The sequence below is a fragment of the Anser cygnoides genome, chromosome 9, assembly GCF_040182565.1.
Source record: "Anser cygnoides isolate HZ-2024a breed goose chromosome 9, Taihu_goose_T2T_genome, whole genome shotgun sequence".
Taxonomy (NCBI): Eukaryota; Metazoa; Chordata; class Aves; order Anseriformes; family Anatidae; genus Anser; species Anser cygnoides.
The window spans coordinates 20,345,922-20,365,366 of NC_089881.1; the positions used below are offsets into that span (position 1 = coordinate 20,345,922).

The following is a 19,445-nucleotide window of genomic DNA, read 5'->3' on the forward strand; positions in this document are numbered from 1 at the left end:
GTAGAAAGGCAAGCCCCACAACCGTCACCAACCCACACAGCCTGTTCAGACTGATGAAAGAAATATTGAGAGTTTTAGAAACTTTGATAAATAAAGAGCCTAGGCTTCAATAACTTGAGAAGTCAAACAAGAGAGGTTTCTTTCACTCGTTTAAATGCAAATCAAGCATTTGACCCAATAAATACTCGTCATTTCTTATTTCCTACACGCTGAGGAATCCAGTGCTTCCAACCCATTAACTGAGGCTGTGTCTAGCAACCATCATTTATCCAACAGCTAAAAAGAATGAGCATCATTCCTTCAGCTCCTTGTCGTTTCTTCAGTCACAGCATTTTACCACTTCTTTTTTATTTTACTGTCTCATTAAGTAAAGAAGAAAACGAGATGTTTTCTTGTGGTCTTAGAACTCTACGTTTGTTTGTTTGTTTCGAAGAATGAAGTCTTGCCTGGACTTATTTGCAACCCAGCTCTGAATGCAAGGCTGCTCCAGACATTATTTGGACACCAGACAATAATTTTTTCATTCTAAACTTCTATATGTGCAAGACTTAAATTAGCTAGAAACACAGCAATGATGAAAATACTTGTGATTCACTTCTGTGAAAATAAAAATACTGAAAATATGTGGCAAATTCTGAAACTCATGGATACAGTTCTCAGACTAAACACTTCCAGTGCATGTAGAGCATCCCTACTCCTTCAACTTAAAGACAGTGTCCACTTGTCTTCTGACATCTTCAGTCTCTATCAGCCTACCCATCAGCTGCAGTGCTTTTTCAATATTTTAATACTGCTATAAAGCACGATTAGCTATATAAATGCAGTCTTTGTTCAAATCTCACCAAATGCAGTAGCATGTTTAAGCAAGGCATATGAAATACTGACTATTTTAAGCTATTTTTGTTAGATAACTTAGTACAGAATCCTTAGAAGGCTTTTTTTTTTTTTTTTCCAGATAAAATTCTGCATCGAAACATACCTGAGGATGCTCAAGCTCACAACTGGAGCACTCCATAGAACAGAAGTACGGAAGTATTTAATGCTTTGTTTAGTCCAAACTGAGCTGTATCAGATGCACCTCCAGTGACATCAACATCTTTGAGTCTTATCTCTCATGGTTATAAACTGCTTCATTTCTACCTACTTACTCTGGTTTGATATTTATCTGATCTAGGTCAGAATCTGGCCAAGTGGAATCATAAGAAAGAAATAAAACAGCACAGAATTTGGGCCAGTCTAGACTCTCTCACAGTAAATACATCAATGTCTAGTTAATATATTTTATATTCCTATAACTTTAATTCATAAACTTAGAGTTCATCCTTGTCATCTCTGGCAGCATCTCTCCCAAAGTGCCTTGGCTATTTTATCAGTTAAACTGTCATCATCTTGATGCACTCTTGCATTTTATGCTATAGGCATTACAAAACGTGAAGTAAATTATTGTGACTTGATACTGAGAAAAACTTAAAAGCATCAAAATGTGCAAAGAATCAATTCTATCATGGAAAATAAAAGCCATTATCCATTATTCCAGAACTACGTATAACTCTGAACTAGAAAAATCCAGTATATCAAGCACAGTTGGGGGGGGGTGTGGGGGGGAAATCCAGGGTACAAAGTAGAATTCTGCATCTCTACTTAGTTTCCAATTCATTTGTGAGTTTACATATGCTCAAGGGAGTATTTCAATCTTAAAACATAATTCACTGAAGACCCAAGAGATAAAAGCAGCTGAAAGAACATTTTGATAGAATATTTCTCAAAGGGAAGAATTTGTTTTTGAAGCTTTTCAAGTATTCTTTCAACCTTTTGGTCCCATGCATTGTGCTTTTTCATATTTTTTTTCCCCATTTGACCTTCACTCCTGCTTTTACATGATGTGAACTCTCTTGAGCATTTCAGATCTGCCTTCTTCACTCTTTTTAACCTGAGGGCTTTAAAAACTCCAGAAAGGAAAACAAAACAAAACAAGATCTGGAGGATAGACAGAGGAAGAAAAGAGGTCACAGGGCATCTCAAGGAAGGTGGGTAAAAAGATGACACAAGACTATAGAAGACACAGAAAGGTAGGAATTCCAAAACAACTATGCACCATTATTATCTTCACCTCAAAATAAAACACTTCAGGGTAAAATTCAGAGAAACCAAGACTTCTTTAGATAATGAAACATTTTTATGGGCACCTAAATTCATTCTCGTATTCCAACTTCTTTGCCTCCAAACAAGTGTCTATATAACTTCCATGCAAATATCTAATCCTTTATTGTCATTCATATTTTCAAACTGACCCGTGACAGTTTTTCTTTCCTGCTTCCATCCCATTTGCTTCCAATCACATCAATAATCATGCAAGAACAGCCAAATACACCCAGCTAGTTAGAGCACTTAATCTGCAGCTCTGAAAACAGAGGGTCCCACATCCTCCTGCTTTCAGTATCTGTCTCTGGGATTCTAAGACTGGGTTCCCTGGCTGACACTCTTCCATCATAGCCTGAAATCTGGAAGCCCTAATTTTACCCAGATGTTGGATTTTAGCTCTCAGCTCCATCACAAAGAGCTTGCAAGCCCAGAGAACTTTGTTACAATAAAAGAGCAGTCCTGAATCGCAGCCTGAGCGCTGGGTGGCCAAAAGCAAGCCCTGAACGTTGGCAGCCCTTTGCTTCAGTCAAGCTCGCTGGATTTTAAGGATCCCCTTTTTCTCCAAGGGGCAAGGACTCCTATTTCATGTTGGGAAAAAAACAAAACAAAACAACCCACACACACACAAAGAAGAAAAAGGAACAGGGGAATTTTAGTATTTAAGCATGTTCAAATTTTGTTCCCAAACAGTTTTTTGAAATCCTAACACTCCTCACAAGAAGAAAATACCTACTTTTGAAAAACTTTAGTTAAAATTAAATGAAACCCAAGAAGTTTAAGGTTCAAAATCACATGTTACATAGACATCAACTCTTCCTGCTCTTCAGCAATCAGTCTCACGGCAGGTTACTGATACACGAGCTTGATTAAGCTAATGATGAAAGGTAGATATTTTCTTTTTCTGCCTGTATACTGAACTGTAGAAGGAACATGCAATAGCTGTAAGTTATTCATTATTTGGAAGGCAGGGGATGGCAATCAGTAGCTGCACTTTGTACATTTTACCCTATTCTGCTTTGTTAAGTCTGATGTGAGGAATATTTGATTACTTTTGCATCGACAGATGCTTTTCGAACCTGCTTATGCAAAGTCTGCACAAGACATTCTGCTTGAACCAATCAGCAAGATCTAGCAAATTAGCTTTAGGACCACACCATGAGTAAATTGACATAGGTCTCATCTTCTGAGTAAATTAACATAGGTCTCTTCTTCTAAGTATAAACCAGACTTTCAAAGTAGGAATATTCAGCAGCAATGAACTAACAGTTTAGTGATATTCTCTTCTTGCAAACAGACAAATATCAAACAAGGAATATATCATATATATATATAAAAATATAGGAATATAATGATAGAAATCCGATCAGGTAGAAACTGTAGAAAACACAAAATACTTGACTTTGAATAACAAGTTAGATTTTTAGAGGTTTGACTTTTTTAAGGAAAAAATCTTCCCCCAAAATACAGAAAAAACAATTAACCATGTTTTCTGCTCTGTGTAAAGCAGAGTTTGATCTTGGACAACATGGACAGAAGTAAATTTTGACCTGACTGAATTAAATTCTATATACTACTTACAAAAAAATAATATATTACATTTCAGTAATAAAGAATTGCAACTAAGCTAAATAATATAACAAAAGATTAACCAATATAAACGCCCCTGTATACACTGCAGAGCTCTGACCAACAATATAGTGTTAATTTAGATTTAATTAACACATACTAATGCTTGTATCTGTCTCTGATTTTCCACAGGAAGCATTGCAGAATATCATTAATGTTCCAAAAATAGATACAAGTTCAGAGCACCATTATCTTGAATAAATTAATTGGTCTAACTATTCCATGAAGTACAGCAAAATGCCATTTTTGAAGTAAGTTTAAGAACGAAAGGCTCTTTCCAAACCTAAGTACAGATATTTAAAGGTGAAGCAAAGGGAAGCAGAGATAACACCTGTAATAGAATATAATATATCTATTGGTATATTCAACACAGTAATTATAAAACAAGAAAAATTCTCAATAAGTGGTTAATGGAAAGAAAAGGCACCTTATGAATTTTGTTAGGAAAGCTGAACATTGTGATTATACGTGCTTGATCATAGTAGTTTAACATGTTAGCTTTGATCTGACCCTGAAGCTAATGGAACAGATCCCTGAAATAATGCTTGCTGCCACTGAGATGTGCAAATACAGTGAAAATATAACATATCTCCCACACCTCAGAGGGATTTTGCCTCCGATGTGCCTGGAGAAGAGGCTGCTCTGTGCTATACCAGCTTCTCCGGAAAAAATTATTGTACCTAAGACTGTCAAAGCCTGATCTTGCCAAGCCACAACCAACACTGGAGGAGGGATTTGAGAGTTCTCACATCACATTAATCTAAATCCAGCTAGTGAAAATGCACACTACTGCTTTTCACATGTATGCAAAAGACTGACAGGAGAGACAGAATGGGCACAGAAGAACCCAAACATTTACTGTACAAACACAGAAGTTACAAAACCAGCCTCTGACCAATATTTCATATTTAGAAAATTCCAAGAATCACTTTAAGTGCCTAATTATTTCTTCCGTTGATTGCTCAGGTCATTAGACAAGGTATTGAGTGCCAGACAAGACTGCCTTCCAGATACCACTGCAATGAGATAAGAAGAGATAAGGAAATGCCCAGAAAGGGAACTGCAGCATACCATGCAGTCTGAGGAACAATGAAAACAGTCTTCTGAAGAGATAAAAATGAAACAGATTCAAGAAAGTCATTACTAACTGTCTAAACCACCAGACCCTTAGTGACCATTGGACCAACTGTTATATGGAAGAGGTCACGCAGGGTGTTGTTGGGAGGTGGCGTGCTACCTACCACCTGTATTCAGCAGGTGGTGAGGCTGATGCGCAGTGAGGTGAGGTGAGCTGAGTGAGTTTGCAGTGCATGTCAACAGCAGGGTGAGACACACACCCTGGTTTCTCACACCACAGCACTTTCCAGGAACACTGTCCACACTTTTTGCTAAAATGCTAACCCTGCAAAACACCAGTGACAATTAGGAGTCCCTAGTGAACCACAACCAGTCCATGCAATAAGCTATCTATGAGAAGTTATTTCAGACAAAACTGGATTGACCCAGCATCCAGAAGTCTCAGTCTATCGATTGTTCCCTCAAAAATCCACAGAGACCAGCTCAGACTAGCTCAGTAACTCCATGACAATCATGCAAACTGCACCAATGTTTATGTTAGATATGGTATCAGCTCCTTCTGATAAAAACTGTTTAATAGGATTGTAACCTGGTAACCCACTACAGTGTTACATAGCACAACCGAACATAGACAAGGCTTTGAAAAATATTATAGCTACTCTAACTACAGTCTCACAAGATAGCTTTACAGGACATAGATGGAAAACATGCATGACAGCACACTTTTTGTTGCAAATTATCTGATTATAGCTCCGCTATAAATCTGGGAGCCGTGCACAGTGTTTCTGATAAATAAGCCTGGAAACAGTCAGAAGAAAGCTATACAGGGCCTTACATCATCTGTTATTATTAATGACTAAAAACAGATGTCATTCTAACAATGAGCTGGCTGGAGATATTGCAGTTCATTATCCCATGGAAGTCTCCCCACTTACCTTCAAGACGTGCACAAAATGTAATAAAGCATGTTGGGAATGATTTGTGCCACAGCTGTGTGGTAGGATTTTACAAGGTACATCAAGGACTCAAGGAAAGCACCAGAAAGAGCTTACTTTGATGTGCTGTCCATTTAAATGAAATTAAGAACACATGCAGATTATGAAAAAGTGCAATTATCCCATGGGGATTTTATTCTACACCGTGAGAAGATGTGTAATTAAATTCTTGCTATGCCTGCCTATAGTTTCAGAACTTTCCAATTTAGGTTTGATTACCTGATGATTAATAAATTTTCAAATTTCTGTTCTGATCTTCCTCCATATTTATAAGTATGAACGATTTCCAACACTGCAAGAGAACCTCAGCTCTTCCTGTGCAGAAACATTCACTCAGCAGGACGCACGTTTGTTCACTCAGTACAAAAGCTCCATTTGCAGTCCACACTGAAAGCACCAGCCCAGAAACTGTCACGACCACAACCATCCCTGTTCATAACTTCCTCAGTTTGCAGATTGGCTAGACTACTTGAAGCTCTAAAATATATTTCTAATATTCTGCTGCTGGATGTTTCTCTGAGCGCTATGGAGATGGTCAGGAGATACTAGCCCTCTCTGTTTTTTCCCCCCCTCGATGTATGTACCACTCTGTAATATAGCTGCATACCTAAGAGGAATGCAGCTGCAGCCCCGCATCCAGATGAACTATAGACTTTGGGGAATGAGATTGTTGCTGTAAGTAGCAGCCTTCAGGACACCCTTATGTGTGCCACATCAGGAAAGTGATAAACTAGTCCAACAGCAGACAGTTGAAAAATCAGCCTAAGATAACTTAGGACACCAACCACTAGACAACCCTCATGAAATTCACACAGTCAAGGCTGGCTAAAGAGTACCAAAGGATTTAATGTACAGCAAAGGACATATTCCAATCCATAAATACAAAAGACAAATGGGAAAAAAAAAAAAAAAAAGAAGACAGAAGACAGTCCAGTTAAGGCAGGATGTGCAGAGTGCTGGAGAAAAGGAAAAAATAAGTGAGTTTTAGGTGGAATTTGAAAGAAAATGGTAGATAGATGATGTGGAGAAATACGATGAAATAATGATTAGTATCAGGGTCTAGAAATCAGTTAGAAAGGTTCAAGGGAACACAAGATGCAAACAGGTGAAATTTACTTGATTTTTGATTCTCGTGTAAAAGAGCGTGAATTTGACATAGAGAAGCAGGTTTTGCAGTAATATTTTGAATGGACAACAGAAAGACAGGAGGCCAGTCACTGGTGATTCGGACAGTCTCCTGTCATCTGTCCAGTGTTGTCACTCTTAAGGTGGGGAAAAGAGCATTCCATACGTTGGGATGAAAAAAAAAAAATCACTAGTAAAAGAAAGCACTGGAAAGGTTGGATGAAAAGCAGGTAGATCAGGTGGTCCATTTTTCTCTACACAACGCATTAAATAGAACTGAGGACTTGTCTCATAATCCATTATTCTTGCACAATGACGGAAACAATTCACAAGTTTCCTTTGTGTATCACATACACTTACATGCTCGTAAGAAACCACAACATCCGAAGGGGTGCTACAGCCATGGCCCTCATCACAGCTACTTCTACCCGTTACAGTATTTTTATTTATATACAAGAAAGTCCAGGAGCTCCATATAGCAGATGGTCTGAATCATACCTTGCTCTTTCTTAATTACAACACTGTCATATTGCAATTAATTTGGGTGCTAGAATGGGCAGTTTGAAATGCATGCCAGCCAGCATCTACCAAAGTCTCAATTCTTCCCTTGTATCCCAGAGCCTAGCTGCAATGTTCAACATGGAACTACATAGAAATAGTACATCTCCAATCAAAGGCAAGGAAAAGTAAGGCCTCACCTTGGCTATGAAGGCTTGCCAATAAAGAAGGATTGATCTCTTGGGCTTAAGGAACCCACTGCTTGATAATGCCTGCCGTGGCTTTGATTGCTGCAGGAAAGAACAATATGAAAACCATTCAGTGCAGAATATGGAGCACAAGCAACAAGTGTTCAGTCATTACCACACATTAAATTTGGACTACCAAGAGAGGTCATTATTTTAATCATATTATTGTTTTCCCCCATGATGCTTACAATACTCCTGTCAGAAATGCCAGACTTCTACCTCAGCCACCCGCATCCCAACAGAGCTTTGAAAGGAAAGAGCATGAATGCAGAATGACTGCAGCCTTCACTTAGTGTGTGGGGGGATAACTGACATGGAAGAAGCGTGCAACAAGGAAAGAATGGTATTCTCACTTTGCCAACTGTCAAAGTGTTTGCTAATGAACACACATGACCATAAGCATCTAGCAATGTCTCTGAAACCTGCTACATTTGGAATTGCAGTGTAACAAATTAAAAAAGAAAATCATCACCACAAGGACACAAAAGGCAAATCCTCCCCAGCATGCTGCCTTTTTCAGAAGACTGGTACTCATTATGTTGTGCCTTCTGTGCTCAAATGCACAACCTGAAAGAGCTCTTTAAACTGTAAAGAAAGAAAAAGTGAGAAAGTTTTTCAGCTTAAAGATGCTCAATGCATCATTTGCTGTTAGAGGTAATGAGGATTTCAGTGAGGTTTGGACTCTGTAGAGTTTTCTAGAATTATCCAAAAAGAATGAAAAAATATATAGTAATGAGCAACTTCATAGACTTGGATGAGATGTACAGTTCAAAAACATGCAGAATGGCTCATAGTAAATTATAAGCATTATGCGTAACACGGTTGGAGGTGGCCAACAGAAGCGTTTTAATGCCATCTTACTCGTGGCAAGTTAATAATTTATGAAGGGTGAAATAAAACTATTATCCAAATAAACAAACTCTCTCAATGCAATAAACAGGAGAGTGGTGAAATTTTGATGTCATTATAGATCCACATACATATTGCTCTTGCATTGAGTCCTTCTATGACAGGCAACCAGACAACTTGGAAATAATGGAAGTCAAACCCTTGATACTCCTTTTTAAAGATTTGAAAACAAACAAAACCAAAAAACACTTATTTTCCATGGTGCCATGAGAGAAAAAAATATGTCCCACTGCTCCTCCCTTAATTTCATATGATTAAGTGGAGTTTTTTTCTTCCTTTTTTTTTTTTAAAAAAAAAAATCTGTAGAGTGGAATAGAGGGAGAAGAAGGTGGTGAAGGGTTAACGATTTACATATCTACATTTTTTTTATACTGTAAGTATGTTCCATTTGTTCTGAAAATATGTAATGATCTAAAATGGGGACAATTTTAATGAATTGGGTTCACAATATTTCACATCTTGCTGCAGACTCTTAGTCAATCAAACTAATGTTATACAGGAACAGCCAACAGCCAATTTTGACATCCTTTAAGCAGGTCAGTTATAAGCCAATTAGCTCTACCTACTTGGTCTCCAAGGTCTGAATAAAATATAGCCCATTTTGATTAGAAGCACTACTTCCACCAGTGTGCACGTGTCTTAAAATAGACTGCAAAAATATCTAAAGCCCCATGGAATTGTTAAAGAAAGTCTCAATCTTATTGAAGTCAATTACTGTAATACAATTTCTCTTTACTTCTCACAGATTACAAGAGCTCCTCGATTCTCTGTCATTCCAGTACTACATTCTTCAGAGCCCTTCCATCTACTAAATACAAATTATCTGCAACATAAGATAAATTAAAAACATCAGTCCTGAATTCCAGCCAAATTCCTGGTGAACTAACTTCAACAAAAGGAAATAACCCAGAATTACATTTATATGCATCAAACATTAGTTATGCCCATTGACTTGAAACATAAGTTTCAAGTTATTAATAACTGTCAGATCATCCTTGCATTTGGATGGATAAAGAAATTAAGGTTTTAAACGGGGTAAAATAACTCAAATAATTTCAAGAATGCATTTAAACCAATTAGTATTTTTAGTTAGTCAATAAGTGTTTTTCTCATTAATTATCTGGCTTTTAAGAACTGAGAAAAATACAGAAGTTTCATTTCTCTAGAATCTCTTGTGTGTGCTTTTTTTGTTTGTTTTGTTTTAACATTATTTGCCCATTACTTACATAAGATATACAAATCTTCTTTGGAATCATATTCAGCAAGAGGAACTACTAGACAATTCTTGGTTTATGTGTAGTCACACGTCTTTTTTTAAAGATATTCCCTCCATTCACTGTAATATACACCTACTGTAGACAGGGAACTTCAGAACAGCAGATTTGTTTAAGAATTAAAAAGGGCTAAAAACAAAAACAAAAAAACACCAACACAAAACCCAAAATGTCCAGCACCACACAGAGAACATGCCTAATTTTATTTAGAAAAGACTGGGCAAGATCCTTAGAAATCAAAATGCCTCTAAAATTTTTCTTGCATCTTCCTTTCATTTTAATTCCCTGAAAGGACTCGGCACACAACCTCTTTTCTGAGCAACAGGCTCTTTCACCAGCTGCGATGGCTGTCCATCCACTGCTGTCATAGCTTGCATAACCCTGAAAGCTGTTACAAATAGCTAGGAAGTAATACTATAATAGCCTGCAGATAACTAATGCTAAAAACGTCCATAATATCCTCTCAATTTAACGGAAAGAGGAACCAGAAATGGCATTTTTCAAATCACCCAACAGGGTCAGAAACTTAACCTGAAACTAGACTAACCTCCTGGCATTCTCATACGAGCCTCTTGCGCACTAGCCCAGACATCCTAGCATTCAGCATATTCTCTCAATCTCCTAGATTTTTTTTCTTCACAAAACAAATGGATTTTGTCAAAAATTTCCCAAGGGAATTGTGGGATGGGAGGTGGAAGCCATTTCCAAGCAGAAACAATATATTAGAAATACCACTCCAAAAGAAAAATGTTTATGGAAAGAAATTTTAAATTATTTTTAAAGAGACTGTAATATCTGTTTCATATATAGTACATACAGAGACCAAGAACACACCTCCTTCCACAAAAATCTATCGAATAAATTTGTCTTTGCTAAAAAAACAAACAACAAAATCAAAAACCATACACATATAGGATATAATTATATACATAATAAATTTAAGCATATATGTGTGGAAAAAGAACACCCCCTCCATCACTACTTTATCTTCCTGCATGATGTGCCAAATTCACAAAAAATGTAAGTTACTGAAACTAAACTAGCAACAAATCCAGCCACATATACTTTCCGTGTTTGCTACTGTAATCACACAAAGAATAGGAAAAAATAAAGATACACATCTGATAATCCAAGGGCTGAAGCAGCAACAACTCCATGATTTAGAACCATCTAGAACTGCCAAAATGCACATTTAAGACAACTTATCAGAAGGTAGAGAGCAGGCCTGACACTTAGCTGCTGTGAAAGGCACAACTCACATAAGCCAGATGGCCTCCAACCAGCTGGGTCAGCCTGGGCCAATGCACAAAAAACTAACAAGATTCTGAGCCAAACCTGAGAGGATTCCATTTTTTGGCAAAAACTCATATGGAGATCATACAAAACAGCAAAAATGTAAAATTGAGAGCTGTACAATCTACTCATGCTTGGAAATGTAAATAAGCTCTACCAGAGTAATTTAAAACAAAGATATAGCTGTTTCATACCATGAATACAGAAATGTTGAAACCTCTTATCAAGGAAACAAGGCTACAACTTCCTTGATTTAATGGTTAATTATACTGCAGCTAATTATTAAAACTCCTGATAACTGATGCAGCAGAAGCAACTGTATCTACCTTCTGAAAAATGCAAATGTGCCATAAACATTTTCTGTAATGTAGTACTTTTTCAATTTTCAGATGATTGCCTATCCTACGTCCATTACCCTTCTGCGTTTCAACTGAGCTTTAATTAGAGTTGAAGGATGTCTTGATTTGCTGATTAACCATCATAAGCAATTTAAAAGAAAGGGTCACTATTTCAAATATGCAGGGAACCACATTTTTCTTACTTCAGAAAACACAGCATTAAATCAAGTATTTTTTAAGGGAAGGACTCTGATCATTTCAAAGTATAAATTAATTCTTTACTTAAGCCTGGAAAAAAAAAGAGCTATTCCTGAAAATGAACCAAAGGAGCAAAGGGGATGTAAACTGCAGCAGGGCATACATGTAATTTTAGTCAAAGCTGCATAAACTCTAATAGGTACATGATGGATGGAATGGATGGAATTTGTTCACGCAGGGATGGTCAGCATTTCCACCTCAGAAATAACTGTTTCAAAATCATATCCTGTCTGTCTACACCAGCACCGTTGGTACTTGCTTACATTGAGGATAAAAATGATCACTTGCAAGATCATCTGTACAGATATAAAGGCATACATATTCACTACCCATGTCCCCGTCCCCCAACTTTTACGAAAATGCAAGAAACGTCCATTGTGTTTTTTTCTTAATCTGCAGGATCATTTTCCAAATGTCTCTCAAAACGCCTTTTGTTAGAGCAAGAGAAAGGGAGCTGCAGAGTCGGATACTTAGCACAGGTGTCTTTTTTTCCAAGAAGTTATTCAATAAGTAGTTTTTACCTAAATATTTATACATTTTAATTAAATAACATTCATACATCGTTGATTACTTTTTCTTACCAATTGCTGCTATGCTATCATTTCATTATCTAAACAACTTTTCTCTACTTGCACACATTCAGCAGACATTGTAATTACCGGTGACTTGGCTAATACAGAAAAAACAATCTTTGTAGCATCATAGATACAGTAGCAGTAGAAATATTTTACACTTAAATAAACTAATATGCTTAGAGAATGACAGAATATTCATAATTTATTACTTCAAATCAAGTACCCAGTCCCCTTCTGACTAGGAGTTATGCAAATATTTAAGTGAACAGCACTAATCAGTGTAAAATTAGGCATCCCCAGCTTTTGCAGAACTGGTGCCATACTCCATAGTTACACAATTACATGAGGACTGTTGAAAAGCAAGTCATTTAAGTCACTTATTCAAGTATCTGAACATAGCTACAGGCACATAAATTTGAAAGCGTGATAATAGATTAGTTAAGGCCAGACAGTGAATCAATGTCTAAGCTGGAAGAGGAAACCTGGAATCCCAAGTACCTGCTGAAAGACAAAGTGATGTTGTCTGGTGTAGAAAAAAAATTATTACATGTACAACCTGGGTGAATAAGTTAATTCTGCTCTCCAAAATGTGATCCTCCCCTTGAAATAATTTTAAATAAACTACGTATTCATTTACATTCATTCTTGCAGAAATAGGTGCGGCGGAATTAAAAGCATGAAAAAAAACGCAAGCCTAAAACTCAAAAGATTCTTCACTAGGATTAAATGGTTACTCACTCATGCTCTTCTTGTAGAGGTCCTAATTACATTGTAAACAAAACTATGTACGCTATCAGCTGAATTACTTAAACAGTTTAATTACCCTGAGAAATGCTTACAAGTAAAAAGTTTATGGGAAGATAATGAAGTCACTTTGTTAATTAGTGCAGAAAGTTAAAAATTGGAAGTTGTGCAAAAATTACCCCCCACGCAGAAAATTTCACATTTAGAATAAATCGTGTGTAAAATTTGTTAGGTGTCAAAGTAAAGGCAGAATATGAACTGAATTTTAAAGAGCAGAATTGCGGAAAAGCTACTTCTAAGAGTTCAGTCCCTTTCCCCACCACTGCAACAATTTCCCCCAGCAGGCATCAAAGGAACAAGGAAACTAGAGATTCCCTCCCATCTAGTTCCTAGCTAACAACTTCAAGGACCATAAATCTACCTTTATATCAGGTTGAAATTTTTTTTCAAAGATTCAACCAATTTCTACATGTTTCAGTTTCAACCACCTTTGTTTTAAAACAAAGGCCATCAGAAAATTTCCAGCCATTGTAACAGTAGCTGCTTCTTGCTTTTTAGCTCTAATATGAAGTCCCTTAAGAACAGGTAAAACTGCTGTGGTTCTTCATCATTAGCTGGTGCAATGTGAACTGTGAAATGGTAAAACCTGGTCACTGTCTGAGTCTGAGCTGTGAATTTCTATGAGAACTTGGTGAATATTTCTTTTAGGAGGTGCGGGAAAGGGAAAAAGAGAAGAAACTCACTTTTGCTTCTGAGTATCCCTGTTCCCACATTTTGGCAGCTGTGATTCTGGACTGTTTCTGGTCTGGCCATTACCAGAAAATGGTTTTGGATGTGGAAATAAGTAACACATCCAAAAGATGTCAAAGGACCATTTTTGACATTCAAAGAACATCTCAAAGCAAGTGGAACAACAATGATTTTTACATAATGTCGAAACATTTCTTTATAGCATGTTACATTATTTATTTTTATTGGTATCTGATAAAAGCAAGAGAGTGGTAAGCAAGCTAAATGCCAACTCTTTAAAGAATTCAGCAGGCTTTCTATACATCCCAGGAGAGACACGGAAAATAATGACTCGCCTTCTAGAAAACTTAATGTAGTCTGTAAGGTAGGACATTTAAGGCACAATCCCTGCATTACAAAGAGTGCACTTGCACATTAGGCATCACCACTGATACAGTAAGTAGCCTCAAGGTTAAACAACCCGCTGATGCTAAGAGTTGAAGCAATGCTTATGAATTGCAGCTGGAGGTAAGCTGCACTTCCCCAAAAGTGAACTGATGACCCTCACCAACATACAGAGCACTGAAATAAATCAATTACTGATTAATAACAATGTTTCTGCAATTTCTAACCTTCACCAAATCTTCAGTGGGTAAATTTTCATCTTATGAAATCAATGAGCAAGAAAAAAACTAAGTTTTCTTGGGAAGTTATGTCTCTTACTACCTTTGGGAATCTAAGCAGACCAATTAAAATCAGCACAGTGTTAATCAGTGCCAAACCAGAACCAACCTACTTGGTGGAAATAATCCTGAAGGTCTAAAGTGGCAGAAATTTAAAAAAACACCAGAGAAGAATCGGTGTGCCTTTTTTTTTTTTTTTTTTTTAATAAAGGGCTTGGAAAGAAGTGGAAACTGGAATAGTTAGGAATATAAGTTAGGAATATAAAAGTTAGGAATATAATCATACACAAGATAAGCCATCCTAACTTCACTAAATTTGGTGAAGCTAGAAGTGTCAGGAGCACAGGAATGAGACAATAAGTATTCAGCACTTTCAGTAAACACTTAAAACACAGTAAGCACTTTCAGCACTTTCAGTAAACAAGGCACAGTTGAAAGCAACAGCTCCCAGCAATCAGTAGCCACCTCAGGAGCTCTTGGCCTCAGTGCTCTTCTAGGCACGTATGCGTCTGTGCCATTTTGTTTCAGTATCTGGTGCCTCTTCCCACCCAGCATAAGGAGTGCTCAAAATCTGACCTAAGTTTGAAATGATTGAGAAATGAGGGGGAAAACCTTGAGTGACTTAGATTTTTTTTTTTTTTTTTAATGTAATGAATATAATTGACATATACCATCTAGATCTCCCAGTCAAATTCAAAGTCAATCATACAACAGGTTTCTATTGGGTTGGCTCTGGCCTATACTATCTTAAGTAACAGGTATCTTAAAACAGCAACCTGATTTCATGAACAGCAAGAATCCAAATAAATTTACATTAACTTCAGATACCATCCTTTTTCTAAACCTAACACTAGCACTTACGGGATTTGCTCATCACCACTGCCAGAGTGTCCTGTAACATGCACCCTGACTCTGGCTGTGCAAGCTAAATTTGCTGTGATTAGTAGGGCTGAAAGAAAAACGACTGCACTAATATTCAAGCTGTTTGAAGAGAGGTTTACTGCCCCCAAAAGAATCATTTAATTATAACACACCATTTTCTGTAGATCTACATATAAAAGAGTTAATTTGCCTAAGCATGCACCAATGGGGCTAATGGATAAAGGTTTTTATTAGGGATGTGCCAAATGGTTCAATAGTTATTTGAATACTGTAGAGACCTCTCAAACATGTAGCTTTGGTGCACAATAATTCTGTTCAATTAATGGCTTTATTTCCTTCACAGGTATTCTTTCAGAAGTGCTCCATCATCCATGCAGTGCTGTTCAGAGGGATGTTGTAAATACTTTCTCTTTACTAGTAAGTTCTAAGGACATGATGCAGTTCTTTCACACTGCTGTATTTGATACAGGAAGAAACCTGCCGAGAAATACGTAGAAAATGCTGTAACAAATTCCCCTTGGACACAAGTTAATTGGTGATAATCATTTTGTTGCAACCAGTGGAGTCACAACATATCTAAAAAAAACCTTTAGCACTCTTTTCTCCAACTCTGCATGGAGCATTATGTGGCTGAGGTTGGCACAACTACCAGCCCTACCAGGATTAGTTACCAGAGCCAGCCATTAATATACCTCTCCTACAATAAATTAATATACCTCTTACAGTAAATCCATCTGCTGAATCTGTACACTATGGTGAAATTACATACCTCCACATATCTATTAATTCAAAATTTTAATAACTGACAGTAATGGGGAAAAAAAAAAAGCAGTAAAGGCCCTTGGTCTATACCACAAAGGCTGCTCCCAAGAGGTCCCGTGTCTATATAACTAATACAAGCATGCTGCAGGACATAAATAACCTGAAAAACTGCATTTTTCATTCGTTACAGTTTTCTTGATTTATGGGCAGAGTTTTGAGACATTGTTATGCAACTAACATCTAACATAACTACCAGCTATGTTCACACTGAGATGTGTTTTTAATGGTGCAGTATCTCAACAGAAGCTGGAATAAAGCTTGATGCAGGTATTACCATAGACCAGGACATAACCAATTCAGAGTGTTGCTGACATTGTAACTGGCCAAGTCAAGTTAGCAATTCAGTTAAGAATATTTGATGTTTGTATAACGCTTTCCACCTTCAATACCAGCACACTTTGCAACATTGACAAAAACTCATATCCCCAGCAAAATTAAGGCCTGCAGGAGTTCAAGGAACCTGACACAGGAAACTCTGAACAAAGGCAAAGCCAGGAGCACTACCTCACCTCTGCCCAGGGCCTCTGCATAACTAAAATTGCATAAGGGAGTGAGGGGAGCAAAGTTTTCAATAGGATACAAATGTATAATGGGTGTAGGAGGTATCATTTAAATGGGTCAGAATTTTGTAGTCAAATATCAGTGGCTGCCTTTTCTAACTTTTGTACTTATTTTTTCCCCATAAGTTTCTGGATCAATCTGTGTTACCTGTTCAGTATTACTCATGTTTCTTCAAACTGATTTTTTTCAGTATAAGCTAGAACAAATTAGTCAAGTGCATACTGAAAAAAGATGCAGCCAGCTGGCTTGAGAAGGACATTTTTTTCCATAAATTTTGTCTCAAATTCTTATTTGAAGGTTGATCCAGAAATCCTTGAATTAACTACGATCAGAATCGGATCCTTCTTCTGATAGTTTCATTTTTAATGTATCTGTCACAGCCTGGCCAGATTCTTCAACTAAGCTTCTTGAGGCTTCTCTTAAAATAAAGGAATCCTTTCAAACACCAACCAAATAGCAAAACACTGCTCTCATAAATCCGTTTAATCTGATTTGAAATGTAGAAGCTTATACAAACACAAAAGGGAAAACAACAGCAGAGAGTCAACCACAGATGGGAAAAGAAACACTATTCAGCAATTTCCATGATTATTTTAGTGGTCTCCAGGTACATGAGTTTTAGTGAGCCAAAAGAAAACAAAACTGCAAAAGTGAATACCCAAACGTACCAATTCCAAGAATTCTAAAAGCAAATAAGCATACTTTGATCCCTTGTGTAAATTAGCTATGTTCAATAGTCCTTTAAAGGACTTCTGGAGAATATTATTCAATTATTTGCATACTTTCAAGACAGTTTGATCACCCTGTGATTTAAGGCCTCCCAGAGACTTTCAAGCAGTGATGAGCCACAGGACGGCACTCTACTGCTGCTAAAAATCCTGCCTTTCTGTTAGCCTTGACTCCTCTTCCAAAGGAACCAGAAGAGAAGTTGCTTCTAATCACAAACAAAAGCCCCTGCAGTATGAAAAGCATCACCCTCTCTCCTCACACCCCTGCTAGCAAGGTTTGCTGTATCTCAGTTTACAGATCCTTAGAGGTATCCACCAATGCCAACTTCCTTTATCCGCTACCCTTCTTGCTTCTGGATCTCAGCTTTCTTTGATTGTTTTTATTTTGGTTTTTAATTACACAGGAAACAGCAAACTTTCCTAAGCTGCATGAAGATATTTGCAGTGAGACACCTGTTGGCCTAAACTGCCCAGCAAGGCAAATGAGCTTCCTGTCAAATAAATTTACACTGGAGAACAATCATGTATCACACCTATTGCTTTATCCAGCTGTTACACGACAATTTTCCCTCAAACAATGACAAAAACATCACAATTCATGATTTTAAAAAAAAGCTACATAATTCCTGTATTTTTTCCAGTCTATTTTTTTGAATCTCTTTCAAATTATGAAGTAAACAAACATCTGCTACTCACTCTATGTCTGTCTGCCTGTATCTGGACATAAAAAAATATATAATACCTGGCACATATCCAAGAACGCAAAATATTTCTTTACCAAAACCAGACAAATTTGAGCAAGGCACAGCAAAATCCAGTGTATACATGAAAGACATCACAAGAGTAAAAACTGTTCTCTGAATGATTTCCTCTGTGATGCCTGTTATTTCTGCTGATTGTTTCTGAACTCTTTTCATTAATTCATCTTTTCCTTCTATCTGATCTCTTCATGCAATTCCACTGAACAAGCTGCAAAAACAAAACTACAGACTTAATATGACCACTGCCATCCAGCTGCTAGGTTTTCTCGTGTCTTTCTTGTTCCTAATCTTTATCCAGATGGTTTATTTGAAAAATAAAAAGCAGTGAGTTTGTAAAATACTAGACCATCTTAGCTGGTCTTAAGGTCCACGTCTTCAAAACACATCTAATGCCTATCTCCCATTAGAAAAAGGGCGTCTGATAACTAAATATTTATGCAAAGCTGTCTCTTGGCATTATGAATTAAACTGCTTCGCCTGTGTTACATTACAAAGACATTAAATCTTCATGTAAAAATATTTTTCCTATTCAAATGGAGCCTAGTAAATTTATGCTACTTGAGGATCATCTGCTGTAAGCTTAACATTAAGTTACCTTTCTAATGATTTTTCTTATTTTTTAATAAATTGAGTTGCAATTAAATTGTTCTAGCTCATGGATCATATGCATCATAACTCTACTCTTATTACCTTTAATTACAAAAAGATAAAAAATCATAAGCTTAAGTACAAATATTTCTAAACATCTGTAGAGTTCCCTACCTACGCATTTGTGCCTTCCTTTTCCTTTTTGATTTTTGGCTGTACGATCACCTATCCAGCAAGCATCTAATTTACAGCAACATACTGCAGTCGTTGCCACTGATAAAGATGCTGTTATACCCCATGGCATCCCGCTTACAGGGAAGGGATTCTGCATTGGTGTGAAGCTCCACAGTGACACTTCAAGATGCAGTAGTAGCATTTTCTATATGATATTGCAGAGCACACTTGTAGTATTCTTCAACAGTTAACAACATAAAGGAGATAACATATACACCTCTAGCTAGCTAACATCAGTATCCACTCTGGTGTTTTAGATTTTTTGTTTGGTTCATTTTTCCTTTCTCCTTTCTTTCCCCCGCACTTCTCTATTTCTGAGTGTTTTGTCGCTGGTGGTGGTGGTGTTTTCAGTTTT

The 19,445-nt window shown here is 37.0% G+C and overlaps 1 long non-coding RNA gene across 1 annotated transcript in view; it reads right to left on the minus strand.

Annotated features, from left to right (window-relative positions):
- Window positions 1-19,445, minus strand: part of LOC136791425 (uncharacterized) — a 97,326-nt gene that overhangs the window by 18,000 nt on the left and 59,881 nt on the right. Inside the window, exon 3 of the long non-coding RNA XR_010833446.1 lies at window positions 7,664-7,753. This is a non-coding gene — a long non-coding RNA (uncharacterized lncRNA). The remainder of the gene's footprint in view (window positions 1-7,663; window positions 7,754-19,445) is intronic.